General features: G+C 44.0%; 1 protein-coding gene across 1 annotated transcript in view; it reads left to right on the top strand.

Annotated features, from left to right (window-relative positions):
• The first annotated feature begins 1,697 nt into the window (after nucleotides 1-1,697).
• The window catches only part of LOC117895647, a 63,711-nt gene continuing 45,328 nt past the window's right edge, over nucleotides 1,698-20,080 (top strand). Inside the window, exon 1 of the mRNA XM_034803430.1 lies at nucleotides 1,698-1,953. The gene's annotated coding sequence lies outside the window, so the exon portion shown is untranslated. The remainder of the gene's footprint in view (nucleotides 1,954-20,080) is intronic.

Raw genomic sequence — 20,080 nt, 5'->3', positions numbered from 1 at the left:
GCCTGCCCCCAAACTGCCAGACAGCCCCGAGAGACACAAATCCATGATTTGTAGTTGTTCCAACTCTTTTTTTGTTGTTGTTTTTTACAGCTGCGCCTTCAGCGGCGCTGGAGGAGAGACGACGTTGACGACGACGACGTCAACAATGAAATTGTCAAGTGTTGACAAATAAATTTGAGGATTTTCGAGAAGATTTACTTATGCTAATGAAAGACACTTGTCACAGAGATCCACACATGCCTCATGCCACTTACTCTCTCTCCCCCCCTCTGCCACACTCTTTTTCTATCTCTCTCCTTTCGTTGCCAGTTTTTGCGGCATATCTTCTTGAAGTGCGACGGGAGGCAACGTTGACTCGCATAAATATGTTTGCTCTGAGAGTTTTAGAGTTTGTCTTTGGCTCTTGGCTCTTGGCTCTTGGCTGTGACTTTGGCTCTTGGGCTTTTGGCCAGTTTTGTACATGCAGCAAAAAAGTACCGTAACAAATTTGCAAAAGTGAAAGAATTTCGAGGAGCAGCAAGGCAGGCACTAAATTAGCAAAATGGCCAGAGAGAGAGAGCGACAGGGAGATGTGTTCCCGGAATGGCTGTTCGTCACATTAATATTTATGAATGTTAATGCGGCTCAAAAAAGCACGAGGAAAACTGTGGCCAAAAGGAGTGAGCTGCTTTTCATAGAGTTTTCCCCCCATTGAATGCTTGAGTTTGATTGCGGGTCATACACAGAAATATTTGGGGGAGAAGACTGGCATCTAATTAGAGTCCGTCCACCTGCTTCAACGTGAGTATCCATGGGATGCCTCGAACAACATTTCACACGCTCATCAAAAACTATAAGTCCCCTTCCACTGGGTAAATGAAAAATCTGAATTGCCATCTACCTGTGAACTCTGGCCGATAAAAAACAATAAATTTCTCAAAATTGCATGCCACAAACACTCCATGAATAAATCTCAAAAATTCTCAAGCGATCTGGTGCCTATTTTTGGTTTAGCAGGCAAAAGCAACATAATTGAGTAATTAACTCTGAAAGTCACTCAGAAATGGAACCTGTTTAGCATTTCACTCACTCGAAATGCGAGCAAGCAGGTTTGGGGTACAAAGTGGGAACGGAACGAACCCGAAGCCAGACGAAGTGCGAGTCGACGCGAGTGTTCTGTTTCCATATGGGAATGGAACAAACATTGCCGCTGCTGCTGCTGGCTGCTCGCTGCCTGCGTTCATGCTGACTGCGCTGTCGGCTGCGCTGCTATGCTGGCCACAGATTCAGATACGTTTCGTCGAGGTTCAAGATACTTTGAGTCCAAGTTGAGCGCTTTCAACGTTCGCAACGCATTTCCGCGCGACGACACGAACGTTGCTGAAATTTCTCGCCTTTCGCAAAAAAGTTTCGTCGAATTTTTCGCACAAAAACGAATTAAAGCAACAAATTATAGAAAAATATTTGGAAAATTGTATCTAAATATTGATGTATGGTTTGTGTGGGTCGCGTATCGTTTTGAGAGGTTTTATTTGTGCAACAACTAAAGTGCCTGCAACTGAAATACAAATACAAATATTTATGCTCGTAAAACGCATCTAAAATTCTATCTAGTGCCAAAGAGAAAAAGTTTATCATAGCAACAAGAGATGAATAAATATATAATCAAGTAATATAAATAAAATATTCATACATCGATTGGGTATTACAAATGCACAGCTAAATGAAAATTGACAACGAAAAATATACGAAAAATTGTTTGTGTGTTCCCTGTCGGTCGCTCTGTCCGTCGTTCTGCTGTCCATCCGTATCCGTATCTTTTTGCTGTGTTCTGTGGCTATACACGCCGTGACGCCTGCGCAGTAAGCAGCAAGAGTGGCAGCCTGGAGTGCAATAATTCTAATTGGATACCAAAACGGACACACAGGGCAGGAAACGGAAGTTGGCTGCCATTTGCAGAGCCACTTGGCAACGGTAAGTGTCTGAGATACAGATACAATGGATAATTAGCCACTTGGGCAGCAGATAATCTATCTTTTGGCAGCACACAGAAAATACACAAAACCAAATATCTGTCACAACACTGACAAAACTATCTGCCATAATGCTGACAAAATAGTGTCAGTCACTCCTCCGCTTGCGTATCTTTTATTGTATCTGTGAAACTGTGTTTGCTGTTTGTTTTTGCATCTTGTATCTCGGTCGGGCCCGGCTCTTTTTATAGCCATGATTAAATTTGACAGTTGACAACATTTACAGCCTTATCTGAGTGCCTCAAATCGCTCCATTTCGCTCCTCTGCGTCGACTTGCGTCGGTTAATTGTGCCACAAATTTCGTTTAAATTGACAATTCAACTGGCATTTTACACGTGGCCATGCTGCAGCTCCGTGTGTAAATTTAACACACAGATTGGCATTGACCCAATGAGTGTGCAAGTGTGATGTTTGCTGGCCTAATGTTTTATTAACTAGAGCAACGCAACAGCAACAGCAACAGCAGCGGAATGACAAGCTACAAGATACACATTAGGCGAATACAAAGGGCGCGGATTTAATGGGCCAACATGTTTATTTTCTTTTGAGTATTCCGAAGGGCGGCGGGGCATGTCATATCATCACAAATGAGCGGAAAAAACTTAACAGATGATTTACAGTGACATTAAGGGCTCGCTGAATGGTCCATTCGTGAGTGTAATGATGATATCATTAACATTTTGGAGGTCTATTTAGCCAGAGATTGAGTTATTGTGCGTTAAACTATTTTTGAGGGTTGCAGGTGTACAGTCAAAGAAAATGACACAAAGGTTAATCCTATAAGCAAGAGATTAAGACCTTTGTTGCGGGCTTAGAGATTGTTGGATAATTAATCTGTGGAATAGTTAATCGTTTAATATTATCTGTAAATTATTTCTTGAAAGGAAATCCCATTAGAACTTGAATACAATTCATACCAAAAGTGCTCTCAAAGTGCTCTTTCTTCCTCTGTTTACTCTATAAATCAGTCATCTATCAACCCCAAATACAGCCAACGAAAATCTCGTAATTGTTTAGCAAATAGACCAGCGTTTATCGTTTTTAGATAGAGCCCTTCCCCTAAGTTAAACGTGACCTCCCCAAAAAGTGACAAAAACTTTTTCTTGAGCAAACTTTTGCTTTTCCGCAAACAAAACACAGACACACAAACCAAAGCGTTACAAATTTTTCAGTCATGCAACATGCCACTCTATTTCTTTTTTGGGAGTGTGTGTGTGCAACAAGCATAAACATAAAGAAAATATACAGAGAGGAAAAACCAAGCGGCCAAGGTCAAGAGCGTTGGCCCGATAAGCAGCTGCTGCCAGAGTCGCGGCCCTAACTCTGAAACTGGCCCTAAGCCTGAAATCGCACGAACATTTTAGTGGTTTACGTGTCGCAAGAAATATTTTACAGATTTTGAAAGCATATTTGCAACACGTTCTAGTTCTAGCCAATCGAATGTCTCTCTTTTTGTGGCTGTAAAATCTTCATTCAAATGAGATGCTGCGGCTGCGGCTGCGGTTGCTTTCGTTGATGTCTCTATCGTTTGTCGGTGTTTAATTTATGGGATATTCTTCATTAGAATTCTCACTGCTTGAGAGGCATACAAAATGTATCGTTTCTTGTTTCGTTTTGTTTCTCTTGGTGCTGCTGCTAATGTTTATTCAAAAATGCGACATATTCTCCATCGTGTGTTGATTGTCTTAAAAAGGAACTCTGTTTGTCCGATTTTCTTGAACTCTTTCTTCTGTGTGTTTCTTGTCTGCCTTTTCTATCTGCCTTTACTGTGTCTGCCTCATGTGTCGTCTAGACAGAGAGACGCATCAGCGGAAGGAAGCCCAAGACCTGCACTTGAACTTGAGACTCAGACCCAGACCCAGACCCAGACCCAGACCCAGACCCTGCTTTATATACAAACTCCTTCTTCATAGCCCTCTCTTTTTCTCTGTGTTCTAACTCTGGGATTCTGTGCATGGTGTGTGGGTTCGCAACCCTTTTTGCATGCCATATTTCTTACCCTCCATGGCAGAAATATAAAAAATACATGCCACAAGCCTCCATGAATGAATATAAGCCCTGGACCTGCAACGAGGGTGATAAGCAGCAGCAGCAGCAGCAGCAGTGTGTGTGGGGGAGCAGCACTCGGTTCTCCCATGGCTAGACCGCACACCAGACAACACCAAACCCCTGCCATGCCAGAGAGCCCAGTCCTAAGCCCCTGCCATGCCTCAGACACCTTTTGTTTTCCCCTAGATCTTGATGTCTGGGGCAAGAAGTGAGCCGCTTAGTGGCCATGTCTCCCGTTCTACAGTTCTACCGTTTCCCCGCCGTCAACTATTGTCAAGGCCTTAATTAGAGATTTCCATTGCGATGACACACGATTATGTTGATAGATTCCATGCTGACTCTGCTCATTTATATTATGATTTACAGGGATACTCCCAGAGGAGAGGGAGAGAGAGTCACAGACATAGATAAAAGAGAGAGACAGAAATGAAAGAGAGATGTGAGGCAATTGAACTTTGCCACTTAATTGAAACTTTCAGCACACGCCTACACATTCTGCCCTCTTGCAACATTTTGCTGAAACGACTCTGCGTATGCGTAATCTGATTGCCAAGGGCTGCTGTCAAAAAGTTAGTCACTTGAACTAACTTGTGGCTTAACGCTCAGACGAATGTTAATTACACATATCCATGCCCAAATTACATTATCACTGCGATACGATGGCCCTCCCACGAGGCCGCCCTAAGTTTTGATATCATAATGAGTGGCAGAAAACTTTCCTTGGAAAAGTTAAGCTCAAGAGTCTGGCTTCCCATTGAACCAGTTCTAAGTTTGTAATAAGCCACAGAATATTCATGGGTGTGTGTAGCCCATAATTCAATCGGTTATATGGTGCCAGCTACTTCAGATTTAATCAACAAATAATGCAAATTTCGCTAATTCTACGATCCACGAATTATCTATCCATAAATACAACAAAAAATACAATGTATTCCCGAGGCCTGCCTGTAAAGAAGTCCAACAAATAAAGCCAATGCCCGATGCCGATGCCGATGCCTAAAACGACTTTGATATGGGGCCGGCCGGCCGGCCTGATGATGAGCTCTAATTTCGAAATTATACAAAATTGCTTTTGTGTGAAAGAGACGCAGAACTGTGGAGGCTCTTCCAGCTGTAGAAGGAGTTGGAGTTGGAGTTGAAGCTGGAGTTGGAGTTGGTTTTGGGGTGGAGTAGCTGCTCTGCTGTCTCTCCCTCTGAAGTGGATGTCAGTTTTGAAGCTCAGAGTTTCGGTTTTCAAACTTGAAACTGTCTCTCACTCTCTGTTGCTTTTCAGGCACATAACAAGTTAATTTTGATGTAAATTTTCACAGACTCCACAGAGATACGATTCTGTGGCAGAACACAAAAAAAAAAAGAGGAGAAGATACCGAACCGGTTAACATAATCACTTAATTTTCTGTGATTGTGTTTGCGTCTCTGTCTCTCTTTCGCTTTGTATATTTTTGTATGGCATTACGATGCTTTAGATGAAAAGAAGTGTCAATATTATTAAGTGATGATGTTCCCCCCCACCAGCTGCTGCTTCACACAAGTGATAGGCCGAGAGACTCTCAGGCGTTTGATAAACGAGCCAATGCTGTAAATAAAAAACCAACAGCAGATGAAAGATACTCAAACAAAGCACGAACTAAGCTTGAAACTCATCCACGGAGTTGATAAATTGTATCTATATTTATGACAAGGCTGCTGCTGTTGCTGCTGCAAATAATTTACAATGTTTGCAGCTCACACAAAAAACTAAAATACGGTGGCAAGGCCAAAAAGCGTGTAGCATGTACATAAGTAACAAAAAGACAAAACATAAACCAAACACAAAAAGCACAGAAAAAAGAAGTAGCTACAAACAAGCGCAACAAACGCAAACACAGAAAAAAACAAACACAAAAACAAAAAACTAAACCAGAAAGAAAGGTTAGAACTTTGGTAAAACGAAGTTGAAGATACCCTTGGGAAATTCTCTCTTCTATTTTCCCCTCTTTTTATTTGAATATCTTTAGATAAAATACAAAATTTGGTTGCAGAAAACTAATTTTTCGCTCTCTTAAACCATCCATGAAAACTAAATTAAATTTGCTGGTCGGAAGTCTGAAATCGATGTCCAAATCTCGCCTCTACTCTGTTCTCTTGTTAATCGTCATACCCTTCCACCTATGTTTGTATGTTAGGGTATAAAAAGTCACATCCAAACAAGGCGGCAAATGAAAAGAAAGAAAAAAGAAGACTGCAAAAAATATTGAAACAAATGCTGAAATGCTGAAATATTAGCACACAAATCGCCGGCAGCAAAGGCAGTGGCATAAATAGAAGCACAGAAAGAGGGTAAAGCAGAACTAGAAGCAGCGGAAGAGGGAGAGGCACAACTAGTGGGAGATGCGGGGACAGACACCCTCGGCTCGTGGGTTTGGGCACCAAGGTTCAAGGGTCAGTGGCGGGCGGTTGGAAGGACTGATTCTTTTTTTGTTTTTAGTTTTATTTTCGTTGAGGCTGCTTATTCATGGCAATTCCGCTCCCACTCCACCCTCCGCCACCACGAGCACTATGCCACTGCACTATAAAAACAAGAACAAATGCCAAGAGAGAAAGAAATCGGAAAAAAGAGCTGGAGCTGAAATAGCAACACGTGAAAACCGCAAGCGAAAAACCTGCCACAGCAAAAACATAAAGCAAAACAAACGAAAAGGAATGAAAAAAAGTAAATCAACAAGAAGATGGAAACGGATGGAGAAAAAAAACGAAGAAAAACAAAAACAAAACGAATGAAGCAGAAGCAACAACGGGAGAAAAACCACACTTGGAATATGACGAAAATAAAACCTAAAGTACACACACAGAACACAACAAAAAATTGCAGCAAAAATTGCTGCAACAAATGTGCGCCAAATGCTGCAGCAAATGAGTGGAAAAGAGATGCGAGGGTGGAGCGAAGATTTTGGAGCTGTGCAAGAAGAGAGGAAAACTTAAGAAAATGCAATAAATGGTGTTAGCAATTTCAGATATAATTAATTCGATTTTTTACTGACAGATTTTTTCTCTTGAAAGATTGGACTATTTTTCTTCAAATTGTCATTTAAAATATATTTTCAACAATTTTGTAAGCACATCCATGGGCTTTTGTTTGCTTTTTGTTTGGTTTGTGCTTTGAATATATCATCTAAAACATTTTTTAAGCATATCATTAGAATTTCAAAGTCCGCAAATTGCTTTCTTTTGCATTTTCTTGAAGCAAAGATTTTATTTGCCCTCCCACCTAAAGATATCACACAACCCTCTGCAATTAAAATTACCCTTGCTGCCAGTACGTATCCTCCCTCGGCTCTCTGCTCATGTATCAGTTAGTGCGTGTATCTATGTATAACTCTGCATTTATGACGAGATTTGATGCTGGCAGGCATCAACATCATGCAGCAATGCCAGGCAATGGGAGGCAATGTATGCGCTTGAGGTAATGCCAACAAACAGGCGAGAGAGCGAGCGCTAAAACCAAACTAACTATAAATAAAACCAAAAGCCAACAATAGCAGCAGCAGCAGCAGAAAAAAAACCAAAAAACATGAAACCGCACGATGGGTGGAAAAAAACTTTTAACCACAGATGATGGGAGGAAGTAACATCCACACACAGATACAAGATACAACCAGCAAACATTGCAGCAGCGGCAGCAGCAGCAGCAGCAGCTGAGAAAGCGAACGCATCCACAAAATACAGAAAAAACAAAGTAAAATAATAATACAAATAACTATAGATGCATAGATACGAAGGATAGTTAGATGAAGGAAGGATGTGCTCTGCTCGTTTTTTCTCTCTCTCTCTCTCTCTCTCTTTTCGCCATACATTCTCATCATCATCATCAGCTTCATTATCATCATCCTCGTCGTCGTCGTCGTCGTCGTCGTCGGGGTTGTTGTCGTTGGGCGATCGCATAGCCGTTGCCATAATTGTTTAAGCGGCCCAAAAGCATCGTCCCCGCCCTAGCCTTGGCCCACCTGAGAGGCAAAGCTATCGGCAACAGCAACTAAAACGGCACTGTGGTGCATGTTGCTAAAAGAATACACAAGGATACTTCTGCGAGAATATCTAATACCAAAAACCTAAGAAACTTCAAGTTTTCATATATTTTTGGACCATTTTGAGCGAATTTAATACAAAAAGTGAAAATTTTGTAATTATTGCAGTCAGAAAATCTTTCCAAGTTTCCAAAACACTTTCTTGGATTATATTTGTCTCCCTATTTCCATCGCTTTTTATCCCACTGTGTGCTGCCTATTGGCTGGCTGCTCTTTTGTGTGCAATCATGTGCAGGCAGCAGGCAGCAGGCAATAAGCGCTGGAGCCGCTGTCGCAGCCGCAGCCGCAGCCGCAGCCGCCGACGATGGAGCCGTGGAGCAAGTTACTCCCTTTATGCATGGAGGCCCTGTCTTTGGCTCCAGCTCTGGGCCTCTGTTAGGCCTCTGTCTTTGCGGGCTCTGTGCTCGGCTGTTCGTGGCTAAAACCTGATTATGAGTGGCCCCAACTGTTTTGTTGGCTTACATGTTGTGTATTCTAACACGCTGCGGACGTCCTCATCATCATCGTCATCGTAGTCTTCGGATGGGATGGGATGGGATAGGATGCGATGGTATGGTATGGGTTGGGGGATCTGGGGATCTGCTGGGCAAACAAAATGCGTCTTTAATGCAAACATGCAGCAGCAGGCAGCAGCTTCCTTTGAAGTTGCACGTTGCAAGTAGAAGCGAGTGAGAGAGAGCGAGCGAGTTTGGAGCTTGCAGCAGCTGAGGGCAAGAGGAAGCCAACTGCGAGCGAGACTGAAGCTGGCGGGGACTGGTGGTGGTGGTGGAGGCCTGTTGCATGTGCGTACAAAACTTTAAACAGGAATTTTAACAACTTGCTTTTGTACTTGTGGCTGCCTTGTACTGGCTGTTGCAACAACATTGCAACAGTGCAACACGGCTACAGACTACAGACAACGGCAACATTGCAACAACTGATTTATAAAGAAAATTTCCTATGCGTTGCATAGAGCTTCCCCCCACCCATCCCAAAAAGGAAGTGCATGCCAATGGATGCAGGAGGGAGGGAGGCTGCTGCATGCCAAACAACGTGCCACAACAGAGTCCAGCCAATTAGAAGATTTTCATATTTCTGATGCCACATTTCAATTAAGTGGCAACACAAACAGCGACAACAGCAACAACAGCAACAAAAGAAACACAAAAAAGTGTGTGAAAAGGTCGAAAGTTAAAAGCGAAAGCAAGGCTTAAAACATCTTTATGTATTCGCATCCATCAATCATCTTTAAGCGATCTGCGATGCATTTCAATTAGCCACCGATTGGGGCAGCCAACGGCAGCATCAAAGGCACGTCGGAGTCTTCCAAAAACAGAGGTAGCAGCTGACACAGAGACCGAGAGAGTCCCACCAGTCACAGCCACAAGTTGCGTTATCGCAATAATTAACAAAAAAAAACAAAAAAAAAACAGTTTAATAGTCGTAGAGGCGGCCCCCCCAGGGGTCGAGCCACAGCTGCTTCGACAGCCACTTCTGTCGCTCTGTTGGAGCATAATTTTCAGAGCGAAAAACTTTATCTGTTTTCATTAAGTATTCGCAGCAAAAACATTTTTAATTATGGCAGACGCACACGCAACCAACACCACCGGCCACAGCAGCAGCAGCAGCGGCAAAAGCGAGAGTCCAATGTGTTGGCCCCAAAAAACAAGGTCAGGGCTATTAAAACTGCATTACAAGCCGCGAAACATCATAATCATCGTTATGATCATCGATAGATGTTTGCAGTGTGTGGCAGTGTGGCAGCACTGCAGCTCTCTGTTGCACTTTTTGACAGCTGTGCCACATCGCAAACGAAAGATCACTTGAGATGGTAGCTTCTGTCAGGCGGGCGGCATCCAACTTCAAAAGTCGACGGCTGTTACACATTTCTCATGATTGTTGAACCCCCTTCAGTGTGGATGCCACATCTTCATCTTTTGGCTACTGCCTCAAGTGATGACACATCATCCATCCCAAAGCGACGTTTGAGCCAAATGCGAATGCGAATGCCACATTGAGATTGAAGTGCTGCCGTCTACGTGCGCGCTCTCCTCTCACTTTTGTGATGAAAATGTTTAACTGAGAGATAGAGTGCTCCCAATGATACCAAGAAACGTGGGATACACTTTCTTAGAAGCAGAAACCTCTTGGAAATGGTAACTACTTAAGGGTTTTGGCTTGGTTTTGCATTGAAAGATGTTACAGAATGTTTTCTTGGATGCCAATGCCTTGAGATTTAGTTTTTCTCATTTAAAATTCATTTGAAAACCCAAACATTTATCTGCAATTGTCTGCAATGTAATTACATATCCAATAGTTGTCCTTGGCATCAGGTTACAACATCACGCAGCTATTGTTTACACTGTGTGCCACAAACAATCTCACGCCCCAACAGCCCACACACCATACCACACATACCGCATGCCACGCCACGCTGCCATCGTCTCTCTGTCGTACAACCATTTAGCAACAATAAGCTATAAAATAAAGGTAAACCCAATAAATGACATCAGTTTTATTAAAAATAAATCCGAAAAACGAAACGGCAAACCAGCAAACTTGACAGGCAGCGACAACAGCAGCGGCAGCGATGGCTAAAAGCCAATCAACGGCATGGCATGGCATGGCGTGGCATGGAGTGGTGTGGAGTCGATTGGAGTTCGTGGCCAGACCAGTGGCGGTGGAGTCCATGGGCCGGAGACACCTGTGCGCTGAACTGCGCTCCAATCTCAGCGACGAGAGCGAAACGTGTTCGCACGCTGTTGGGTAGGAGAACCAACCGTCAATCGCGTTGGGTCGCCGGTCGTCGGTCGGCGTGACGCCAACAATAGGCAGAGAGACAGCGAGCGCAACAGCCTGACCTTTTCTACGGTACGAGGAAACTTTGTTGCAAAGGCAGTGCCGAACACACCCACTCCCAGGAGACAGACGCCAATGCACCATTCGTCATGCCCTCCCTCACCGTTCCCTTCCCTTCCCTTCCCAAAAATGGAAGGGCGACTGTTCATCAAATTCTCGCATGTTGCACTGTCAAACTGCACACAGATGCAACACACGCATCAGACAACTTCGTTGGGGCAATGCCATCTGCAGCTGCTGCTGCTGCTGCTGCTGCTGCAATTCCTTTGAAAAAATTCCACCAGTTGCAGTTGCGGCACCGCACGGAAAAGTCTTCCTACAAAGATGCTGCAGAAATTCATATTTAAGGCGAAAGTCTATGGCTTTTCTGCGAGTGTAGCTTTTGTTTGCTTTTTGCGCGACTTCCCATAATGTTTTTATGATGACCCACGGGCGCAACATTCTCTCTACAAGAAACATCTCTCCCCCTCTCTCTCCCTCTACCCTCGCGCTGCCCCTTGCCTTAATCCAAAGAGTTGTCTTTATTTTTGCAACTGCCACTGCAATTAGCTGAAATGCTGCATGCCACACACAGACACACGATCACAGAGACAGAAGGAATTATGGTGGCTCCAGTGGCAGACTAGTTGGCATTACGACGCTTCTGCCAGGCCAGGCGTAAAAATGAAATTTCACATGAAAACTCCAATGAAATTTGAGCATCGATTGTGGGTCAAAAGATTGTGGTGGAGAGACCAAGACAAGACACCCATTGACAACACACCAAACAGCTGGCACCCCACGAGTCGGGCACAGGCACTGGCACTGGCAGTCGCACTGGCGGCAGCTGCTGCTGCTCCTGGAAGACGACGGGCTGGCCTGCAATCCATTTCAATTGCCGCTTGGCGTTGCTTGGCGTTTAAGATTACGCAACCGATTAGCCAGGCAGCTGGAAAATGCGGCCCCAAAGAGCCAGAGAGCGAAAGATGGGGCAGCAGCAGCAGCACGCTTATCCCCGGCAATGCCCATTCCTTTCAGCGGTAAACTTGTTTATTAGATGGCCAGCAGAGCAGTTAGGTGTTTGTCTGTCTTTGTGTGTGTTCCCCTGCCACGCCTCTGGCACGTGCTGCCACATAACTCACGTAACAATGCCCCAGCGACTTTTGGTAACTCAGCGACAAATTCGCATCCAACACGCGTCCATGGCCAGCCCCCCCATCCATCCACTCATCTATGAAAAATAATTAAAAATCAATGTTTAAATGCTCCACAAAAATGTCATTGCCAAAAGCTAAAAACTTGAAGTTCTCTGCAGAAAATTGCATTTGAGAAGTCAGCAAGAAATTTCCTCCGTCCACTTGGGTACAACTTTTCATTTATTAATCAGAGAAAATAAAGCAGCAAGAGAGTGGAGGGGTGTGGGGCGGAGAGAATGCAGTTAAAAGGGGTGGGGCAGTGGCTCTAGAAAGAGAGTGGACGGAGGGTCAGTGCAGAAAGGGTAGAGGCGGCGGGGGTGTACGGAGCGGTGCAATCAACTCGGAGACACAGACACAGCGCAAACAAAATGCAAAATGCTAAAAGTGAAGCTAAAACTGCATGGCAACAAGAGCGAAAGGATTAGAATAGGAGTAACGACTAGGAGATACGCTGTAGAGTGTTGAATAAAATTTATAATTGATGGAGGGAGTGATGCATAGAGAGATGTGTGCCCTAAAGTAGACTTATTCCTAAGGAATATTTATAATTATAAATATTTTATTTAAAATTCCCCAAACCAACTGCAATCCGTGCACGCCCCGCTTCTCCGCTGTCATTGCAGCGTATCCACACAACAACTCAAACAAACATCCTCTCATTGCAGTTTGCAGTCAAAGTTGACTCTTTTACGCATTTTTAAGCGCTCTCCACCGCCGCCTCCTCTTCGCCTGGGCATCGCTCCCACACCCGTAATGCACACACACACACGCACACACACACACACCCTGCTGCTGCCTGCCTGCTGCCTGCTGCCTCTGCCTCTGTGTTTTGTGTACGAGTATAGTGTGGGAAAAGTAGGCGTGGCCATTGGGCATTAAACGGTATATTTTCAACTTGAGCTCAAGCTTTTTGCTTGCTTTTGCTTTTGTTGTTGGGACTGCGGACCGTGGATCGGCTGCAGTCGGAGGGGTGGGTTGCGGGGGGGTTATTCGTTGATTTCATTTGGTTTTACTTCTCTGCTTTTTTCTCTTTCTCTCTTTCTTTTTTGTGTTGTTTGCAATTAATTGAGGAACGACGACTAAAAATAAGAGATTGTGAGAACAAGAGTGCGGTGCAGGGAGTGGAGGTAGAGACACAAAACAAACAGAGACGTCATGTGAACTGTCTGGCGAGGGACACAGAGCACACACACACACACACGGAACACACTCTCTTTGTATGCAGCATATCCTGTGAGAGCGGGGCAAGCAGCTTGTCCATTAATGGGACTCCAACTCCTCCTCCTTCGACTCCCCTAATCAACTCAACTTAGTTCCGACAGAGGGATACACAGATATATAGACAGTCATGCACCCCCCCATGCCCTCCATTTGCCGGCAACTTCATCATTAGGCTGCCGCCGCTGGCAAATTGATTCATTAGTCAAAGTGACTTTTATTTCAAGTAAAAAGACACAGAGAGACACAGAGAGAGTGCCTCTATCCGTGCATTCCTTTCGTTTTTGCATGCACTCCACTTTCAGCATTCATTTATTTATCAAAATTGCATTTGATTTCTCAATTAAATATTCTATTTATTGCTTATTAAAACCACTTTGGGTCCGACTCTGTAACATTGTGGCTCTGTGACTAGGTGACTCTTTGGCGCCCATTAAATGCTAACACACAAATGCTAAAACACGCCCCAGTCTTTCAGTCACAACCGTGCCAACCGGTTTGTGGCCAATGGCTCTGGGGAGGGACTGCTGGGACTAGGCTGGGACTGGGACTGCGACTGGGGCTGGTCTCCAACTGTTATCAATAAATGAGCCGCCGCTTGCCGTTTTTGATTGTGTCACATTTTGTGTGTGTTTATGGGCAACAGAATCTATTTTTATTACCAAATTAATGTGGTATTAGATCGCTGGCAAATCAACAGGCGGTCTCTGGTCTCTGGTCTCTGGCCAAAAACATGTTATCCCTTTAACGGCCACAAGGCAGCGGCGCGGCTTCACTCGGCTCTCTTGAGTCTCCCACGCATTGCTCAATCATTGGCTAACAACCATTTGGTTTCGTTTTAGTTTGAATATCCATGGGAATAACGGCCTACGCAATGGCAACATAGAAAGAGGGAGAGAGAGAGAGAGATACAATGCCATTTTTGGGGTTAGAGAGTTGCGTGTGATGAAGAGATTTCCCATTTTTCTATGGTCGCACAAAAGTTAATTAGAGAGCGACAAAAGCGGCACCAAATGAAAAGTTTCTCTGGGGAACACATCAGATATGCATGCAGGACTCCATTTAAAGAGCAACTGTTTACATTCAAAGATCTATAACATTCCAATGAGAGAGAAGAATCCGCGAGCCCAAAAGCTGCAGCTGCTGCTGCTGTCCAGACTTTTACTTTCCATTCGAGGAGGAGCGGCAGCAGCGGAGCAGAGCAGAGCAGTATGCCAAAAAGTCATTTCAGAGATCAGCAACTGTACAATATCTGCTATATGTAATCTATATATAGTGACAGCCACAGGGGAGTGTCACCTTTTGCGGTCTTGATCGTATCCTCAACCCCTCTTTACTCCTCCTCCGCCTCCCGGTCTACCACATTCAGCGTCCGCTGTCAGGCGTAATTTTATACGATCAGCTTTCGATTTGCCTGAAGCCTGAGGTTAAAAATTAACATGACCAAAAGCCGGCGATAAGTTGAGATTGGGGATTGGGCTTCGAGGCTTTTGGCTGTTGGCTGTTGGCTCTTGGCTTTGGGGCAGCGGCAGCAGCGACGGCAGCAGCTCGAATGTAATTTTTGTGGCTACAAAGAAGCGGACAGAAAACAGGGAGACAGAGGAGTGGTGCGAAGAGGGGGGGGTGTTTGGCCTTTCGGGTTGAGGTGCTGCTGCAATTGATACTGTGGCCAAAGGGACGACGGACGAGCGATGCGAACGCTGAAGCGGATTCGTATTCGATTGTCAAAGCCAATTGTGTGGCATGGCGGGAGGGGAGGGTATTGGCCATGTAACATGGCTTTGGCTTTAGCTTTAGCTTTAGCTTTGGGTATGGGTATGGGTGTGCGTGTGTGCGTGGAGTGTCTGTGTGTGGCAGTTGCCTGCCTTGCGGTTGTCAGGCATATCCTCATCGGTCTCCCCCTCCTCACTCCTCACTCTGTGCAGTGTGCACCTCTTCTTATCCTCTTTGAGTCCCGCGCTGCCTGCTGCGACGAGCTGTCTTTTCACCTTTCCCCCTCTTCGGGCTTTCGCCTTTATGCGATATGAATTACACAAGTTTCCTGGCACTTTTGTGTGCGAGCGTTTTATGGCCGTTTTCCTCTTTATTATGACTGCAGCTGTGTGTGAGAGATCTCTGTGCGTCAGTGCTGCCTTTATGCCTGTGTGTGTGTGTGCTGCCTTATAATATAATAATTAAATGAATTGCCAAAGTGTGTCCGCAACAGACGTGCGTCGTTCGTCAGGGTCCCCTGTGGCAGCAGCCACCAGAACGCAAGTTTAGGGATGGGAGTCGGGTTTTTGCATATGGGAGAGAGGAAATGAAATATGTCTGGGTGAAACTTTTAAAAAGGAACGCTTTAAAGGCAGATTCAAAGAGCTTTTCGAAGTAAAATCCAAATTATAGATCCGCCTCTCCTTAGCTTTTTCCATTAATGCAGCCCTGAGATGTGTATTTGTGCGATTAGCGAATTTAAAGGGTATTTAAGTTGTCGTTTCAGCCTAGAAAATGTATGGCAATAAGGAATTGAATATAAAAACAGAATGCACGCAGTGAATTGAGATTCCGTTATTTATTTATTAGGTTTTTAATAACGAGTTGCATAAAATTGCACCTAAAAATCAATTTCGTGATAAAGAAAACTCAAGAGAAGGAAGCGAGCAAAAGCTTCCTGGTGTTGCTGGGCGAGCAATTGAAATTAAGAAAGAAAGGAATTAAGGAAGCAGAGATTGAGAGGGAGAGCGAGCAATTTCTAGAGGTGTGCGAGCTGCAAAGCTGTCCAGAGAGAAGGGGAGAGATTAGTGCATTTCCTTTGCTCATAGAGCAGAACTCACGATCAGCGCACGTGTCACGCTCTCCGCGCTATCGCTCGTCCGTTAATCCATGAGGAGTGTGAATATTATTTTCGTTGAACTTTTGGAAAGAGCCAGCAGGACACCAAGAGCCAGAGGGCCGAAGTTCCTTTCTGTGGCTGGCTGTCGAAAAGGGTTTATATATTATTTCTCTCCTGCCTTTATTTGTTTTTTTTTTCACTCTCCTCTTTTCCTTTCTGTTCTTTTGCACTCGAGGTGTCAATTTCAACGCCCTTCTTTTGTTTGCCAGGAAAACGAATATACAAACGAGTATAAGTATTCATATGAGTATGTGGATATTATATACATCATTATGTGTGTACGTATGTATTCATGTACGGCGTATGAATATTACCCTTGTTTTTAATTTCTGCCAAATTATGCAAAATGTTTTCGCTTGCCCTACCATCATCATCATCGTCATCGTCATCAAGGGGTTAACAAATGAACTTCTCTCCCTCGCTCGTGCACTGCAAGAAATTATATGCTTCACATACAAGATCTATAAATAAAGGCTGCTGCCACACCCACATGAACACACGCACTGAGAAGGCGGCGAGGAAAACGCCCACAAAATGTTGAGCAAATTTCAGAAATTAAAAGATTGTCGCACAGCATATTCTATGGATTTTACAGTGTGTAGTGCGTTGAGTGTCGTGTGTAGTGCAGTGTAATCTTTATAGCAGGGGGGCTGTACTGTGGGGCGTTGCAATATCAGCACCTCATCCTTCCACATGTGTCGCACGTCTCGCGTCTACTCCTTTTGCATACAGTTTTATTTGGCTTTTCCCCCTAGTATTTTTTTCGTTTTGCTTCGCTTTTTGGGTGTGGACTTCTTGGGAGTGGGCCGCCGGATTGAGAGGCTGCCGGTAGAGGCGTGGCCTCTGTTGCATTTGCATCTCATGTGTTCCATTCCATGCAACTGACAACTCAATAAAATGTCGCTATTTTAATTTTGCCTTGATGTCGTCGCGCGGATGTGCCATGAAGCTGCTCCCAGCTCGCCGCAGCTCCCAGCTCCTGCCCCACAAAGCTGATTCAGTTGCAGCTGCAGCACGAGCAACAGCAGCAGCAGATGATGATGTGTATATTGCCATCAAGCATTTATATCTTTTATGGCTTTGATACCAAGAAAATGCAACAGAGTTGAAAGGGAGATTGGGGCAAGACTTCAAGTCTTTTCATTCAAGGGAAGTCTGAGAAAGTTATGGCAAAGAGGGACAGCGGCCATAAAGCCCAAGCTAAAGTTGGCTAAAAGTTAGGGAAACTCAAGTTTAAGCTTCTTTGTTGGTATGTAAAGGGAATTTGATAAGCCTTAAACCTTTAAGGGATAACATTGAACAATTTTTGCCACGAATTCACATAGTTATGCATCGAAAAACTACTTTAGGGTCGAGAAACTCAGCGTGTAAAGTAAATATTTGAGTTCCTGAAATAACTACTTGGAGAATGTCCAATCAAAATCGTTTTCTGTAATGCAAAACATCGAATACCTCAGAAACACCTTCAATCCAGGAAGCACGCCAGAGGTAACATTCTCTTGGCAACATTTTCTTGGTTATCTATCTATCAAAATCTAACATAAATCTTATATAAATCTAACATGACATGAAACTAATATTAAATGCATTTGCTGCTGCATTTCGCAACATTAACGCTGAGATCAGGTGTACATATAATCAGATTCCAACGATTCCTCTCAGACTCTGTCTAATGCATTCTTATTAAATTTGCCGCTTAAGTTTCGCATTAATTTTAATTACACCACATATACAGTGTATAATCGCCAGAAGGAGGGGCAACAACTATTGTTGCTGCCTCATCAATTGTGAGTGGCCAGCGGAAACGGCAACAGCAACAGCAACAGCAACAGCAACAACAACATCCATCGCACAGCCACGAGAGGAACGTGCAACGTGAAGTGGAACTTGAATCGAAGCAAGTGAAGCATTTCGTTGGTGGATTTAATGCTCTGGGGCTGTGGGGTTTTGGTTTTGGCAATTGAGCGCGAATTTCGTTGCTCATTCATTTGACTCTTTCCTTTGGCCTGCTTTGGCTGGGCAAGCTCTCTGGCTTTCTGTGTTTTACTCAATATTAATGAAGTCATTAAGACGACATCTTCGTTCGAGATCGCGGCGCGTAATGCGAGCGAATTATTAACAACGTTTCCGCCGTCCCGCCGCACGAAAACAAGGCCTCAACCGCCAGCTACAGCCACAGCTACATCTTCAGCCTCAGTTGCAGCCTGAGATACAACTCCATCTTCTGTCCCTCCTGCTACATCTTCAGTCTCTGCTCCAGCTCCAAACTTCCAGATCAAGTGGCGTGTCCCGTGTAGTCGTCCCGCCGCCAACGGCATCAATAAACAACAACAGCAGCAGCGGCGGCGGCGGCGGCAGCGGTGCGGCGGTAAAAATTAATACACGAGGCAGCAGTACTCCTCGAAAAAGAGTCAAGGAATGAATATACTCGTACAAGGGGCCTTTCATAAATTTGCATGTCGCTGTCACACAGCCCCCGGGGGTGTGGGGCGGTCGAAGGGGGCAGGTTATGAGGGGGCGTGACAACAAGTCAATTCGGGCTCTCAGTTGTAGGCACCCAAAAATGTAGCCCAGAAATCTTATTTCGGCAAACTGAGAAAATATCTTTAACTGGAAACACAAGACAGCAGGCAGCAGAGAATAAACGAAGTGTGGGATACTCTATAAGGGATTAATGTGAAGAAAAATATATGTCCGGGTGGAAACCGAAAGATTAATGGACTTTGGGATTAAGTAAAATACAGTTTTAATTATTTTTGCAACATTTAAATTGATTGAAAATGCACAGAAATCATTGAACAAACATTGAGGAACGTTTTTGCAACCACTTATGGAAATAATTAACAAAGAATAGGTTTATTTTCTTATACAAAAATCTTAAAAATCATCTCACATACAAATTGAATTTCCCTTAGTATTAAAAAAATATTTATAATAATATATAATAATGTTTCAATAGCCAAATCTGTTGAAAAAATCATAAAACCCTTCACCCTTCACTGATATAAAAAAAAGGGTATTCCCTACATTAAAAGTAAACACCGAAAATATGCAAAATAAAAAAAAACGAAAACAAAAATCGGTGTAGTATAAAAGGAACTGCTAAAACAGCGCAAAAAAATTGTTGAACGCATTAGAAGATTGATGCTGGCGGCTGTTTGCACAGACGATGAGAAGGCGGGTGTTGGTCGGGGTCTCTCCCCTCGGACCTGCACGTGGACCTCCTGGTCCTTTCCCTTTCCCCATTCCATAAAAGTGATTGCAATTCCTTCGGTGTTTTATTTTTTCTTCTTCTCGTTTTTTTTTTGTGCATGTTTCGTGTTTACTTTTGTGCAGGCTGAGCAGATTTACTCTTTTTTGGAGGGTGTCTGTCGTCAGATAAAAAAAGCCTACGAAAAATCAAGGAAGAAGGAAAGAAACAGCAGGCAAAGACGTATTCAAAATGTTTTTAAGGAGATTTCTGTTGATTTTGGTAGGTAAGAAAAAAATAAAAAATAAACTGGGTTAATAAGATCGCTGGGGGAGCCGACGCCTCCCTGTCGTAGCTTTGTGTTCTCTCTTTTTTTTCATTTAAGCAACGTTTAATAAATAGCTGCTTTTAGTCCACAGCAAAAGCGCCTCATTTATTATGCATCAAAGATAAACCTTAACTGAGATTAATGTCTCACTTCAGATGCAAAGACAGAGGCGATAGATAGATAGATGCATAGAGAGTCAGTCCATGGCTTCTGTTTGGAGACCCAATCATCACACCAGCACGAGAGCGACGAAGGAGGAGAAGTTGGTGGGGGGGATGGAAGGGTAGGGTAATGGGATATCGAGAGTCATGCACAAAGAGATTATGCATCCGA

The sequence above is a fragment of the Drosophila subobscura genome, chromosome J (assembly GCF_008121235.1).
Source record: "Drosophila subobscura isolate 14011-0131.10 chromosome J, UCBerk_Dsub_1.0, whole genome shotgun sequence".
In the NCBI taxonomy this organism is placed as follows: Eukaryota; Metazoa; Arthropoda; class Insecta; order Diptera; family Drosophilidae; genus Drosophila; species Drosophila subobscura.
The sequence above is the reverse complement of the archived record's forward strand: the minus strand, read 5'-3'. Positions and strand labels throughout refer to the sequence as shown.